The sequence below is a fragment of the Thalassophryne amazonica genome, chromosome 6 (genome assembly GCF_902500255.1).
Source record: "Thalassophryne amazonica chromosome 6, fThaAma1.1, whole genome shotgun sequence".
In the NCBI taxonomy this organism is placed as follows: Eukaryota; Metazoa; Chordata; class Actinopteri; order Batrachoidiformes; family Batrachoididae; genus Thalassophryne; species Thalassophryne amazonica.
In genome coordinates this window covers 110,938,160-110,953,056 of record NC_047108.1, presented here as the reverse complement: position 1 = coordinate 110,953,056, position 14,897 = coordinate 110,938,160, and the positions used below count along the sequence as shown (strand labels likewise).

Here is a 14,897-nt window from a genome sequence, read left to right as displayed (position 1 = left end):
ACATTAATATTTGATTTGCTCTCTTTATCAATAATGACACACTGTACCTTTAATCCAGTAAATCAGGTAGAGTTTTTCTGTCATGTTGACAGTTTAGTTTTTTTTTTCTTAACATTTTTGAGCGGGATTGCATACTTTTAAAAACAATATAACCCCTAATTGTCTTGTTTGAACAAAAGCTGAACCTGGATTGATTTGATTGTCAAATCAGAATCAAATTTATTGCCAAGTAAGTTCATATACAAGTAATTTAATCTGGTGTCACTGGTGCATAAACAACAATAATAAAACAAAAATGAAAAGTAGGAAGTAACTCGAAGTAAAGAAATAAATCTGCTCTTTTATAGATGAAACCCTGGTTGAAAAACTTTCTGAATCAGTTTTTCACACTTTACTGTTTTACTGAGGGTGTGTGGTGAAGATGATCATTTATTAAAATTGCTTTGCTGCTTTTTTACAGCATGTAGCACCTAAGTCCAAATTCACACTGATTCCTCCTCTGTCTTTGTGAGAGAACAAGAGACTCAAACTTTGGAAAAATGGAGGCTTTCATCTGTAAAATAAAGCCTTAATTTCTGAACGTATCATAGCTACGCAGGCAGAAGGAGCTCTTTTTATTGGAAGACGTTCTTTCACTGACAGACTCTGTGCTCTGAGCTGCACTGTGGCCCTGCTTGGCTCGCTGCCTGCAGGGGAGAGGTGAACAGGCAGCAAGTCCGTTCAGCACAAACACAGCCTGTCTGGATTAGAAAACTCCCCAGGGCACAACATAACGGCACTGTGATAACAGTACGAGGTCTATTAGAAAAGTATCCGACCTTATTATTTTTTAAAAAACCATATGGATTTGAATCACGTGTGATTACATCAGCCAAGCTTGAACACTCATGGGCATGCAAAAGTTTTTTTTCACGCCTGTCGGTGGCGTCATTCGCCTGTGAGCACGCCTTGTGGGAGGAGTGGTCCAGCCCCCTCATCGCAATTCCTTTGTCTGAGAAGTTGCTGAGAGACTGGCGCTGTGCTTCATCAAATTTTTTTTCCAAAACTGAGGCACATCCGAGTGGACACCATTCGACAAGTTAAGCTAGTTTTCGGTGAAAATTTTAACGGCTGATGAGAGATTTTGGATTGTTTCTATCGCTGTAAGGACTTCCCACGGAGCGGGACGTCGCACAGCGCTCCGAGCCGACGTCGTCATCCTGTTTCCGGCTCGCAGCCGGCGCAGCGCGCCCGCCACAGGAAAAACACCTCCGTTGGAAGCCTTAAGGACAAGTTGGAACATGCCCTGCTGTTAAACAATTTCTCAGATACTCACTCAACTGAAAGCCACCAAAAGCCGCCTGGATTTTACAAATGGTTATCAACATGGAGGTGTTTTTCCTGTGGCGGGCGCGCTGCGCCGGCTGCGAGCCAACGCGCCAATCCGTCCGCACGTCTTTCATTAAAAAAATCTCCTTTAACAGTGGAATGTCCGGATAAACTGCTGATCCCGACCTCTTCTGAAAGTTCTCTGTTCTCTCACGATGTCCTGGGTCAACAGAGGCTTAAATTTGGAGGTTTTCAGCTTGAAACAGGATGACGACGTCGCCTCGGAGCGCTGCGCGACGTCCCGCTCCGTGGGAAGTCCTTACAGCGATCGAAACAATCCAAAATCTCTCATCAGCCGTTAAAATTTTCACCGAAAACCAGCTTAATTTGTCGAATGGTATCCACTCGGATGTGCCTCACAATTTTGGAAAAAATTTTGATGAAGCACAGCGCCAGTCTCTCAGCAACTTCTCAGACAATGAAAATCCGACGAGGGGGCTGGACCACTCCTCCCACAAGGCGTGCTCACAGGCGAATGACGTCACCGACAGGCGTGGAAAAACTCACGCATGTGCACGAAGGTTCAAGCATGTCTGATGTAAAAACATATGAATCAAATACATATAGTTTTTTAAAAAATAAAAAGGTAGGATGCTTTTCTAATAGACCTCGTATAATGGTCCAACGCCGTTGTTCCATTGTCTGGGGAGAACCCTGCATATTTAGTCTCTCATCTAGTCTCAGAGATACTTTTTTGTGCCTCCCTTAAGAACTCTGGCGCCCCACCTCACAGTTTGAAAACCACTGTTTTAAAGCATTTGATACAATTAAATGTGGTGACCTTTGCTGGCCAATCTTTAACATAGCACTTACATGGAACAATTAAACACTAAAATAAATGTGCAATAAGAGAAGAAAAAAAAAGAATGTGTGAAACAGACAGATTGAAGTTGTACATGAGGTGTATGAATTAGTGAGTCTTTTGGCAGATTAAATTAAAAATCAGAATCAAATTTATTGCCAAATAAGTTCTCACTTACTTGGCAATAAAAGGAATTTGATCTTGTGCCACTGGTGCATAAACAACAATAAAAAGAAAAGATACTTCAGTAAGAAGTAAAGGAGTCAAGACAAAACTATGTTCACTGTCAAATAAATATAGTGGAATGGGGCTGTGCGAAGGCATGCAGATGTACAGTATCTTTCAGTACAGGGATGATCAAATCTGTACTTTGTGGGAGTGGGGGGCAGGGTAAATGGGGGTCTCTGGCATTTTATAAGTCTAGCTACAGAAAGAAAGAAGCTGGTTTTGTGTCTTGAGGTTATGGTCCTGATGGATCTCAGCTCCCTGCCAGAGGGGAGGGTAACAAAAAGTTTGTGTCCTGGGTGAGAGGGATCGGCCATAATCTTCCCTGCCCGCCTCAGGGCCCTGGAGGTGTACAGGTCCTGTAGGCATGGCAGATTGCAGTCGATCACCTTTTCTGCTGCATGGATGATACTCTGCAGTCTGCTCCTGTCCTTAGCAGTGGCAGCAGTGTACCACATGACGATGATGGAGGAGGAGATGATGGACTCAATGATGGCAGTGTAGAAGTTCACCATCATTGTTTTCGGCAGATTGAACTTCCTCAGCTGCTACAGAAAGTTCATCCTCTGTTGTGCTCCCTTGATGAGAGAGCTGAAGTTGAGCTCCCACTTGAGGTCCTGGGTGATGGTGATCCCCAGGTAATGGAAGGACTCCACACTGGCATCTGGGAGTCACACAGGGTGACGGCCTGTGGAAAGAAACTGTTCCTGTGTCTGGTTGTTCTGACGTACAGAGCTCTGTAACGTCGACCAGAGGGGAGGAGTTTAAACAGGGTGTGTTCAGGGTGGGAGGGGTCTGCAGAGATGTTACCAGCTGGCTTCCTGGACCTGGACTGGTATAAGTCCTGGATGGAGGGCAGGCTGGCTCCGATGATTTTTTTTTTTTTTTTTTTTTCCTGCAGACCTGACAGTTGTTTGAAGTCTGCACCTGTCATGTTTGGAGGCAGAGGAAAACCAAACAGAGATGGAGATGCACAGGACAGACTGGATAGTGGATGTGTAGAAGATGATGAGCAGTTCCTGGGGCAGGTTGAACTTCCTGAGCTGTCTGAGGAAGTACATCCTCTGCTGTGCCTTTTTCCTGACAGAGTCTTTTTGGGAGGTCAACTTCAGATCCTGGGAGAAGGTGGATCCCAGGAACCTGAAAGTGTCCACAGTAGGCAGTGTTGTTGAGGATGGAGGAGGGAGTGATGGGGATGGGGGGGGTCCACTAGTCCACTATCATCTCCACAGTCTTGAGTAAGTTCAGCTCCAGGATGTTCTGACCACACCAGAGGACCAATTGTTCCACCTCCTGTCTGTATGCAGCCTCATCACCATCATGGATGAGTCAAATGATGGTGGTGTCGTCTGCAAACTTCAGGAGTTTAACAGAGTGGTTCCCTGAGATGCAGTCGTTTGTATAGAAGGAAAAGAGCAGTGAGGAGAGCACACACCCCTGAGGGGCACCAGTGCTGATTGTACATGTGCTGGATGTGATGCTCCTCAGCCTCACCTGCTGCTTCCTGTCTGTCAGGAAGTTGGACATCCACTGGTTGAAGAGTTTTTGGTGGAGAATGTAGGGGATGATGTTCTGGTCCTAGTCCCTCCCCAACCAGGACCCTCTTGACCCCTGGCCATTTTAACCATTTTTCTTTATTTGCCTCTCACATGCTTGTATGTATGTATATATTAGAGAGAAAGAGAGCGCCCTGTGAAAAGTTATTGCCCCCTTGAGGTTTTACATCTTTGAAATTTTTAGGACATCAAAAAACCAAAACAAAAATTCAGACTTTATATTAAAATTTCTAAAAATCTGCCATTTAAACTCACAGTGAAAAGTAATTTCTACATCATGAATTAAAAGAAATAAAAATGCAAATGCCAAAATGATGTGAATAAAATAAGATAAACTTTATTGATCTCACAGAGGAGAAGTGCCCCCTTTAGCATAACACATCACTTTTACATCCAGTTTTCTACAGACAAGTCAGGAGACGGATACATCAACATTTCCAAGACACTGAATATGTCTTGAACTTTATTTACATCAGTTATGAAGAAATACAAACAGTATGGTACAATGTGGTAAATTTGTGTGGAGTGGACAGTTCTCAAAAACTGCGTGACTGTGCAAGAAGGAGAAGAGTGAGGAAAGCCACCAAGACACCCAGACAAGCTGAGTTACAGGTAAATAAAATAATTCTTTAACTAGTGCAAACATAAATTTCTGTTATTTTGGGGTGGATATTTTAGGGGAAAATGTCAAATATCAAAGTAGTAATGTGTGTAAAATTAACACATGCTTCAATGGAAGAATGACTCATACTTGTATTTAGCCAATGGAATGTTTTTATCTGTAGGTAGTTTCAAAGACCAATATTTGCCATTTGCTACAACTCTGTTTTGTGACAAAGCGTAATTTAACCAGGCAGAACTAAGCAGAGAACTGGAGGCAGTAACCAAAGAGCTAATTGTTCCTCCCTGAAAGACTAATAAATCATCTAACGACAGATATTTAGTACATAAGGGCGTGTTTATTCAAATGTACAATTCATTGATGTTTTGTATGAGAGTTATATTGTAGCCTGCAGGCTTATGGCAATTTTAATTTCAGGGCTACTTTTAAAATGTTAATAATTTTTAAAAAAAAATGGCTGCGCAAAATTTTGTGGGGTTTCTTTGGGGGGGGCGGTAGAGGTGTCTCGAGGAGTAATTCAGTGTAGAACCGCCACTGACACCAAATTCCTTGTATGAACGTGACAATAAATTTGATTGTGATTCTGTTTTGACCTTCGTTTCCGTTTTCTTTTATTCTGAAAAGCCAGAGCCGGAAATGTACATTGGCGCAGTTGAACACAAAGTTACCGCGTTTGAGAACTTTACTGCTCTAAGGTAAGCATAACACCAGCTCTTTAAATTATTGATCGGTTTGCGCCTGATAAAGTTGGTTTAACGTCACTGATGTTTACGCTTCGCACCTGACGTGCACGTTGTATTTGAGTCGAGCGGTGGTTTTAACGAAACGTGTGTCAGAAGAAGTCTTAGAGAAACTGAGACGAAGAACCTTCGAAATAACGTAGTTACGATAGGTAGTACGTTACTACTCAACCATTAACGAACGAGCACAGACTATAGCGGCGACAGAGACGAGAAACCACAGCTTTACTAGATGGGCAAGATCTGTGCAAAAGGCCTGCCTCGAGCGCATCGCGGCTCCGCCATCTTGGAAGGTTGAAGCTACGACTGAAACCATTACTCGAATAACTCGATTACAAAAAAAAAAGATCGAGGCAAATTCTGTGCCTCGAAGCTCTCTCCGCTTGTCTGTGTTGTCTTATGTCTCGTGTGTGTGTGTGGGTTTGTCCTCTCCTGGGTTGGTACGGGCACTCCCCCTAGCCTCCAGTGTGTGTATCTGTGGGTGTGTCGCCCTCAGTTCACCGACCGTCCTTTAAAGGGGTCCTTAAACCTGTAGTTAAAGTCCTTATTCTCTGTGAAGCCCGTAAAATTTTCACTGAAAGCCAGATAAATTTTTCGAATGGTTTCCAGGTGCCAGTCTCTAACAGCTTCTGAAAAAATTCTGATGGAAAAAATGTCCTTTTCATTCCGCCATTTCCAGACAATGAAAATCCGACGAGGGGGCGGGACCACTCCTCCCACAAGGAGTGCTCACAGGCGAATGACGTCACCGACAGGCGTGGAAAAACTCACGCATGCGCACGAGGGTTCAAGCATGTCTGACGTAAAAACATATGAATGAAATCCATATAGTTTTTGAAAAAAATAAAAAGGTACGATACTTTACGGACAGACCTCGTATATGTGTGTATCTGTGGGTGTGTTGCCCCGGTGTCACGTACAATTCTTTCCGCCTCGCTTAGGAAACAGCACTTGGAACTTGAGGTGGATGGATGATCAAGTGTGTCAAGTGGTTTTTTTGTCATTTCAACCATGTACAGTACATAGTGAGACGAAACAATGTTCCTCCAGGACCAAGGTGCTAATAATATACAATACAACCCCTGGCAAAAATTATGGAATCACCGGCCTCAGAGGATGTTCATTCTGTTGTTTAATTTTGTAGAAAAAAAGCAGATCACAGACATGACACAAAACTAAAGTCATTTCAAATGCCAACTTTCTGGCTTTAAGAAACACTATAAGAAATCAAGAAAAAAAGATTGTGGCAGTCAGTAACGGTTACTTTTTTAGACCAAGCAGAGGAAAAAAATACGGACTCACTCAATTCTGAGGAATAAATTATGGAATCACCCTGTAAATTTCCATCCCCAAAACTAACACCTGCATCAAATCACATCTGCTCGTTGACATTGACCCTATGTCGTGAAATTGACCCTATGTGTCTTTTTGCAAGGAATGTTTTCACAGTTTTTGCTCTATGGCAAGATGCATTATCTTCTTGAAAAATGATTTCATCATCCTCAAACATCAGAAAAGTGTCCCAAATATCAACGTAAACTTGTGCATTTATTGATGATGTAATGACAGCCATCTCCCCAGTGCCTTTACCTGACATGCAGCCCCATATCATCAATGACTGTGGAAATTTACATGTTCTGTTCAGGCAGTCATCTTTATAAATCTCATTGGAACAGCACCAAACAAAAGTTCCAGCATCATCACCTTGCCCAATGCAGATTTGAGATTCATCACTGAATATGACTTTCATCCAGTCATCCACAGTCCACAATTGCTTTTCTTTAGCCCATTGTAACCTTGTTTTTTTCTGTTTAGGTGTTAATGATGGCTATCGTTTAGCTTTTCTGTATGTAAATCCCATTTCCTTTAGGCGGTTTCTTACAGTTCGGTCACAGACGTTGACTCCAGTTTACTCCCATTCGTTCCTCATTTGTTTTGTTGTGCATTTTTGATTTTTGAGACATATTGCTTTAAGTTTTCTGTCTTGACGCTTTGATGTCTTCCTTGGTCTACCAATATGTTTGCCTTTAACGACCTTCCCATGTTGTTTGTATTTGGTCCAGAGTTTAGACACAGCTGACTGTGAACAGCCAACATCTTTTGCAACTTTGCGTGATGATTTACCCTCTTTTAAGAGTTTGATAATCCTCTCCTTTGTTTCAATTGACATCTCTCGTGTTGGAGCCATGATTCATGTCAGTCCACTTGGTGCAACAGCTCTCCAAGGTGTGATCACTCCTTTTTAGATGCAGACTAACAAGCAGATGTGATTTGATGCAGGTGTTAGTTTTGGGGATGAAAATTTACAGGGTGATTCCATAATTTTTTCCTCAGAATTGAGTGAGTCCATATTTTTTTCCTCTGCTTGGTCTAAAAAAGTAACCGTTACTGACTGCCACAATCTTTTTTTCTTGATTTCTTATAGTGTTTCTTAAAGCCAGAAAGTTGCCATTTGAAATGACTTTAGTTTTGTGTCATGTCTGTGATCTGCTTTTTTTCTACAAAATTAAACAACTGAATGAACATCCTCCGAGGCTGGTGATTCCATAATTTTTGCCAGGGGTTGTAGTAGAGATAGTAGAGAAACTTGAATCTTCGACTGGACTGGGTTGCTTGACGCAAGGACATTTCGCTTCAAATCGCAGAAGCTTCCTCAGCTAAAATTCTTGCTCTGGAAGTCTGACTTCTGTCTGACTCTTGTAGAGACGAATGAACAGAAGCCAACAAAAGCTGGAGTTTTAAACCTAACCAGACCCCTCCTACTGAGAGGCAGACTGCTGTAGGCTAGTGACTAAACAATAGCTCTAATTAGCAACTATTGTGCTCTAGTTAGCACTCTCCTAATGACAGGGCAGCTGTCCCTCCTAATGATGGGATGGATCCCTTTCTTGATGGCTCCCTTGATGACTCTCCTGATGACGTGAATGACTCATTACCATGAACAAAAGACTGAAACTCCTTTGACCTGAGTACCCCATTGTAAACGGGACAAAGCGTGTCTCAGACCCCCTCCCCGGTTAAGGCTGGGTTTCAAACGTTTCACAAAGAATGCCTCCTTGACCCCTCTCTCAAACCATTTCTTCTCTCTGGCTAATATTTTAACTTCCTTGTCCTCAAATGTGTGGTTAGTGTCTTTAAGGTGGAGATGAACTGCAGACTGAGGTCCACTGGCGCCCTCTCTGCGGTGCTGGTATAGTCTTTTGTGTAAAGGTTGCTTAGTCTCACCTACGTAGTGTTTGTTACAGTTTTCCTGACATCTGATAGAATACACTACATTGCTCTGTTTGTAACTAGGGATCATGTCCTTAGGGTGAACTAATTTCTGTCTCAAGGTGTTAATCGGTTTAAAGTAAACTGGGATTTTGTGCTGTCTGAAGATCCTCTGTAGTTTTTTCCCCTACTCCTGCTAAATAAGGGAGAGACACTCCTCTATAATAATAATATACAATAAATACACAGGACCACATTAGTGGGGAGGAGGTGGTGCAGGGAGTATAATTTTAAACAGACTTATTTTTAGCAGCAGCTTTTCAGTTTTGTTATTGTCTTTGTAGGTGAGGTGTGTGTGTGTGTGTGTGTGTGTGTGTGTGTGTGTGTCCGTTCGATCAGTCAGTGAGATGTGTGCAATTATCAGACCAGACTCTGGCTGTTCAGGAGTCTGATGGCTTATGGGAAGAAGCTGTTACACAGTCTGGATGTGTTGGCCCGGATGCTGTGGTACCTTTTTCCAGATGGTAGGAGGGTGAAGAGAGTGTGTGAGGGGTGTGTGTGGTTATCTACAATGCTGATTGCCTTGCGGATGCAGCATGTGGTGTAAATGTCCGTGATGGTGGAGAGAGACACACCAGTGATCTTCTCAGCCGTTCTCACAATATGCTGCAGGGACTTGTGATCCGATGTGGTGCAGTTCCCAAACCAGGCAGTAATACAGCTGCTCAGGATGCTCTCAATGGCTCCTCTGTAGAATGTAGTGAGGATGGGGGATGGTAGATGTGCCTTCTTCAGGCTTCGCAGGAAGTAGAGGCGCTGATGGGCTTTTTTGGTTATGGTGCCGATGTTGAGGGACCAGGTGAGATCCTCTGCCAGGTGAACTCCAAGGAACTTGGTGCTCTTGACGATCTCCACAGCAGAGCCATTGATGTGGAGTGGGGGGTGATCACGCTTGGTCTTCTTGAAGTCAGTGATGAAAGAAGCAAAACACCTTCGCAATTTACATCGATGTTTTGATGAATTTTTGATGATTTCTTCATTTACAGCAGCTTCATTAAACAAATGTACTCGAATGATTATCAGCACGATGGCGAGCTTACAGGCTAACCTCTGCTAACACTAGAAGACAGTTGGCAGTTATGGCTTCTGAAACAAGGGAGAAAAAAAGAAACAGCACAGTTCAGCTGAAGCATTAAGGGCCTTTCACACTGAACACGTCAGAAGCATCAAAAATTGGTCTAAAAAGCATTATTTTCAGTGAGACGCGTTGCTTTTTATACGCATCAAAAGCCGAGCTAAAACCATGCTTCTGACTGGAGCGCGGTCAAAGTTCAATCCAATCCAACTTTCGACACTCGTAGCTGTGACGTACCTTCGCGTTGTCCAATAGGAATGACGCGTCGGGCCAAAACACGGAAGACTAGTGGCAGAAACCATGGAAATATAGACTGGAATGGGCGTGCGTGCCTCAATCTATCCGGTTGTTAAGTGTGACGTAACGCATCGTGATTTTCAACTTCCAGCTCCAAACAAAAAAGGCGCGCTGTCATTAACATTGAGAACTACACTGAGATGATCTGAACAGGCTGCACTTACACCGTTGCACATGGACAACAGCATTAACATTGCAACATAAAACTCTTTGTATATTGTGCTTAAAACTCTCCTGGATATATTAACTGGGTTTTTAGATGTTGTTACTGCGTTTGTTCTATGTAAAAATGTCAGACGCTCAGGTTGTTTCTCCTTTATTTTCAAGTTGCTGCGAGCTGCGATCGCTTCCTGTTCATGTCATTCAGGGGGAAAGTGAAGTTTTTACTTTACGTCCTGTTTATTGTAATTAGTTTTTTTTTATTAACAAACAGACATGTATATTTTACCTGTGCATAATAAAATATGCAAAGTAAAAGAAAAAAAAAAGTTTTAAGTGTTCTGACCATAGAACCAGATGAATGCGGTTAACGGAGGTGGAGGCGGAGAACGGAGGGACGGAGGTTTGCGCACAATGTAAACACAAATTAAACTTAAACTGTAAATCCTTAAAAGGTTCAAACAGACATAACTTTAATTGTAAACTTGGAGGTCTTTCGGACCCGGAAACAGATTTATTACGTGGTGCGTTACGTCAGCGCTTAACCACCGGATTAGTGTTGCTCAGGACAGGAAGGCGCCATTACTAAGCGTGGAGATGTACCAATCATCAATAATAAACTGACCGCTTTTTTTGCACTAGCGGCGCTATTTAATGGATTTTAATAAATGTAGGCTTGTTTTAAAGCGCTTTGAAAGCCCTTTCCAATGAACCTATGCATGTGTGAGTGGAAAAAAAAACAAAACTTTTATGTAAAGAAATTTGGGGACATTATGACAAACTGTGCTGCTTTTCTCACTCTATTGTCGCTATTTGTTAACAGATTTGAATAAAAGTAGGCTTGTTTTAAAGGTCTTTAATTGCTCTTTCTAATGAACCCATACATGCCTGGGTAGAAAAAAAAAGTTTTATGTAACGTGTGGAAATTTGGTGAATTTACTGAGAGTTTTTTTTTTTTCCTGTCATCATAATTCTCGATGGATTTTTCTAAATGAAGCCTTGTAAGTTGTAATTTCAGAAAATTCGGAAGATTCAGACGGCTTTCGGTGGCTTTTCAGTCGTGTGACTAGCCGAGAAATTGTGGAAGAGCTGGGCATGTCACAACATGTCCTGTGAGACTTCAACACAGTGGCGCTTTTGCTCCGCCATCAGCTTCGCGCCAAAGCCATCGGCATGAATTTCGCTGCAACTCTTTTCATGGCCAAATCTTCTGTCACAGTGGAATGTGCCGAAAAAGTGCTGATGTCCACCTCTTCCACAATTTCCCGGATAGACACACGATGATCCCGCATCACCACAGCGTTCACTTTGGAAATGATCTGGTCATTTCAGCATGTTGATGGCCGACCGGAGCGCGGCTTGCTCTCCACCTTTGCGCAGCCGTCTTTAAACCGGTTGTACCGCTCCTTAATCTGTGTGATGCCCAGAGGATCATCACCGAAAGCCGTCTGAATCATCCGAATGGTTTGCACCTGGCTGTCGCTCAGTTTCTGGCAAAATTTGATGCAGTCGTGCTGCTCCAGTCGTTCCGCCATTTCCTTGCAAAGAAAAAACGACGAGAGACTACACCCATCCTCACACAAAGGCTGCTTACAAGCAAATGACGCAACCGACAGGCGTGAAAAAATTCAGGCCTGTGCACGAAGGTTCAAGGTTGGCTCATGCAAGCACACGTGATTCAAATCCATCAGGTTTTTGAAAAAAATAAAAAGGTCGAATACTTTTCTAACAGACCTCGTGTGTGTGTGTGTGTGTGTGTGTGTGTGTGTGTGTATATGTGTGTGTATATATAACATTTTTGTTTGCATGCATGTGAACGCGGCTTAATGAAAAGAACTTATGGCGTTGTCATAGTCTCAGTATATCGATATTAAATTTCAACATAAAGACTGTAAAATAGACATTTATTTTACATAATGGCATTAAGGCTATTGTACAGTTCATTTTAGTATTGGAGAATTTGTTTTTGTAGTTGGTGCAGTTGATGGTGAAGCACTGGCTGCCTTTTTTCTCCTCATTTCGCTTCTTTTTAACAGGCTCAAGGTGCTCTCTCCACCCTTAGTAATGGAAATAGAGACCTGGAATGGACGTCACGTGACTAGCTGCGTGCCGCACGGCGGCCATTACTTTATCAGTTACATTATCAGTTTGACCAACTGGCGCTCAGCCTGGGTTCCTGTGTCATACATCATACGGACAAAATGAGGAACCTTGGGGTAATTTTTGATCCCACGTTGTCTTTTGACCTCCACATCAGGGATGTTACTAGGACTGCTTTTTTCCATCTGAGAAATATAGCGAGGATCCGCCCCATCCTGTCCATGGCTGATGCTGAGACCCAGATTCATGCTTTTGTTTCTTCTCGACTAGATTATTGTAATGTTCTATTTTCAGGGTTACCACAGTCCAGCATTAGGGGTCTTCAGCTGGTTCAGAATGCTGCCGCCAGACTTCTGACATGTAGCAGAAGGTCTGAACATATCACACCCATTTTGGCATCTTTGCACTGGCGCCCTGTCACTGTGAGAGCAGATTTTATGGTTTTGCTACTGGCTTATAAGGTTGTTCATGGACTGACGCCATCTTATTTGGCTGATCTGGTGGAACTCTACATGCTGGCCCGGGCTTTGCGGTCGCAGGATGCGGGACTTCTCTGTGTTCCCGGGGTGAAGAAGAAGTCAGCAGGTCAAAGAACCTTTTCGTATCGTGCACCCACTCTGTGGAACAGTCTTCCTGCGACCGTGAGGCAGCCTGAGTCCATGGACGTTTTTAAGTCAAGACTCAAAACCTATTTTTATTCTCTTTCTTATGGATAGTTTTTATTTTTTTGTTTTATTATTGTACTTCTGTTTTTATTTATGTATTTGAATTTTTTTAAATTAATTTCTAATTATTTATTCAATTTTATGTTGACTTGTTTTATGTAAGGTGCCTTGAGACGGCTTTTGCTGTGATTTGGCGCATTATAAGCTAATTAAATTAAATTAAAAGCAGCAAGGTAAATGAGCACAATGGCAAGGCATACTTCAGATTTATATTTTAATACATAAGGATTGTTTATCCAGGCATGTATGGGTTCATTAGAGCTTTTAATCAGCTTGAATACAACTTACAAGGCCTCATTTATAAAAATCCATTGAAAATTATGACAAAAATTTCTACCCAGGCATGTATGGGTTCATTAGAGTAATTAAAGGGCTTTAAAACAAGCCTACTTTTATTAAAATCTGTTAACAAATAGCGACAATAGAGCGAGAAAAACAGCACAGTTTGTCGTAATTTCCCCAAATTTCTGCAATTTACATAAGTTTTTTTTCACCCATACAAGCATAGGTTCATTGGAAAGAGCTTTCAATGGGCTTTAAAACAAGCCTACATTTCTTAAAATCTGTTAAGAAATAGCAACGCGAGTGCAAAAAAAAAAGCGGTCAGTTTATTATTGATGATCGGCACATCTCCACCCTTAGTAATGGCACCTTCCTGTCCTGAGCAACACTAATAGATTGAAGCGCGCACGTCCATTCTAGTCTATATTTCTATGGCAGAAACCACTGATCTGTATAATATGGATTGGTGCAGAAACCACTGATCTGTACAAAACGGATTGGTGCAGAAACCACTGATCTGTACAAAATATTAACGTGTGACAGGACTGCTCATTTATAGAGCAGTTTTCTGAAGTCATTGGAAATGTTTTTTTTGTTGTTGTTGTTTGTTACCTCAAAATTTCTGATTACTGTTAAAAAAAGTTTAGGACACTTGTAATTAAAATAGCTAAATAAATCAATAAATGGTTCTTTAGAAACCTTTCAACTGTAAATTTAAAGCCACCTATTATTTCAGATTAGATAATTTCTTGTTTAACATAAGGAACCTTGGACATTTATTTTTAGACAAATAAAATAACATGGAAACTTGTACATTTTTTTAAGTCTGGTAGATTATTTATATAATTTCAACCAGAAAAACAGACACTAAATAAATACAAATGTTTATTATAAATGCAACAGGAAATAATTTAACAATGACTGCAGTCTGATTGTAAAGTAGGATTTCTGTGACACAAACCTCATGATTAATTTTTTTTTTATATAGTCATTTCAACTTGTAATTTCATCAAAATATGTAATTGCCTTTAATGTTGTTATCAGGATAGTCATTTCTAAAATATGAATTTGAGCACAATAAGTGGAGAGCTTCTACCTGTACAAAGGTCCTTTGACTTTGATTCGTGGACATTTTTAATGATCCGTTCATTTATTGTTAAAATATAAAATGAAACAGCTTTTTAAAAAATAATAAAATAGTTGCTGTTCAAAAAGCCTTTTATTTAGAAGCAGGTGATGTGCTGGATTCTCGGGACCAGATGAAGGTCTCTTCTGCAGCTTTGAACTCTGGTGGTGTTGGTGAAGAGCAGAGATGTTTTCTTTCCACTGGACTCCATGGTATTCAGCTCATCAATGGAAGTTTGGTTGTCTGCACAGCAAATGTTCCTGATTGGTACAAATAAATATTTCTTTAAATGTAAAGAAACACTAAACAGTTTATATATAAAAAAGAAAAAAAAAGGAAAAAAAAACGATGGAAAAAAAACCGCCAGAAAAACAAAAGTTATTTAAAGTTGAGATTTTGTAGTCTCTGAAAAAAGCTGTAGCTTTATTTGGTAAAAATAAAAAAGACTGAACCATTTACAGATTGAAGCGTTCACTCAGATCAACTGTGCTAAAAGGCCACGCTAACGTTAGCCGATCATTAAACCTTCACAGCAGTGCAAATGTCACAT

General features: G+C 41.4%; 1 long non-coding RNA gene across 1 annotated transcript; it reads left to right on the top strand.

The window, feature by feature from the left end:
* The first annotated feature begins 3,644 nt into the window (after nucleotides 1–3,644).
* On the top strand, nucleotides 3,645–9,300 carry LOC117512904. Its single transcript, XR_004561414.1, has 3 exons — nucleotides 3,645–3,928; nucleotides 4,829–4,831; nucleotides 9,289–9,300. It is a non-coding gene; the product is annotated as an uncharacterized LOC117512904 (long non-coding RNA).
* Nucleotides 9,301–14,897: the final 5,597 nt, after the last annotated feature.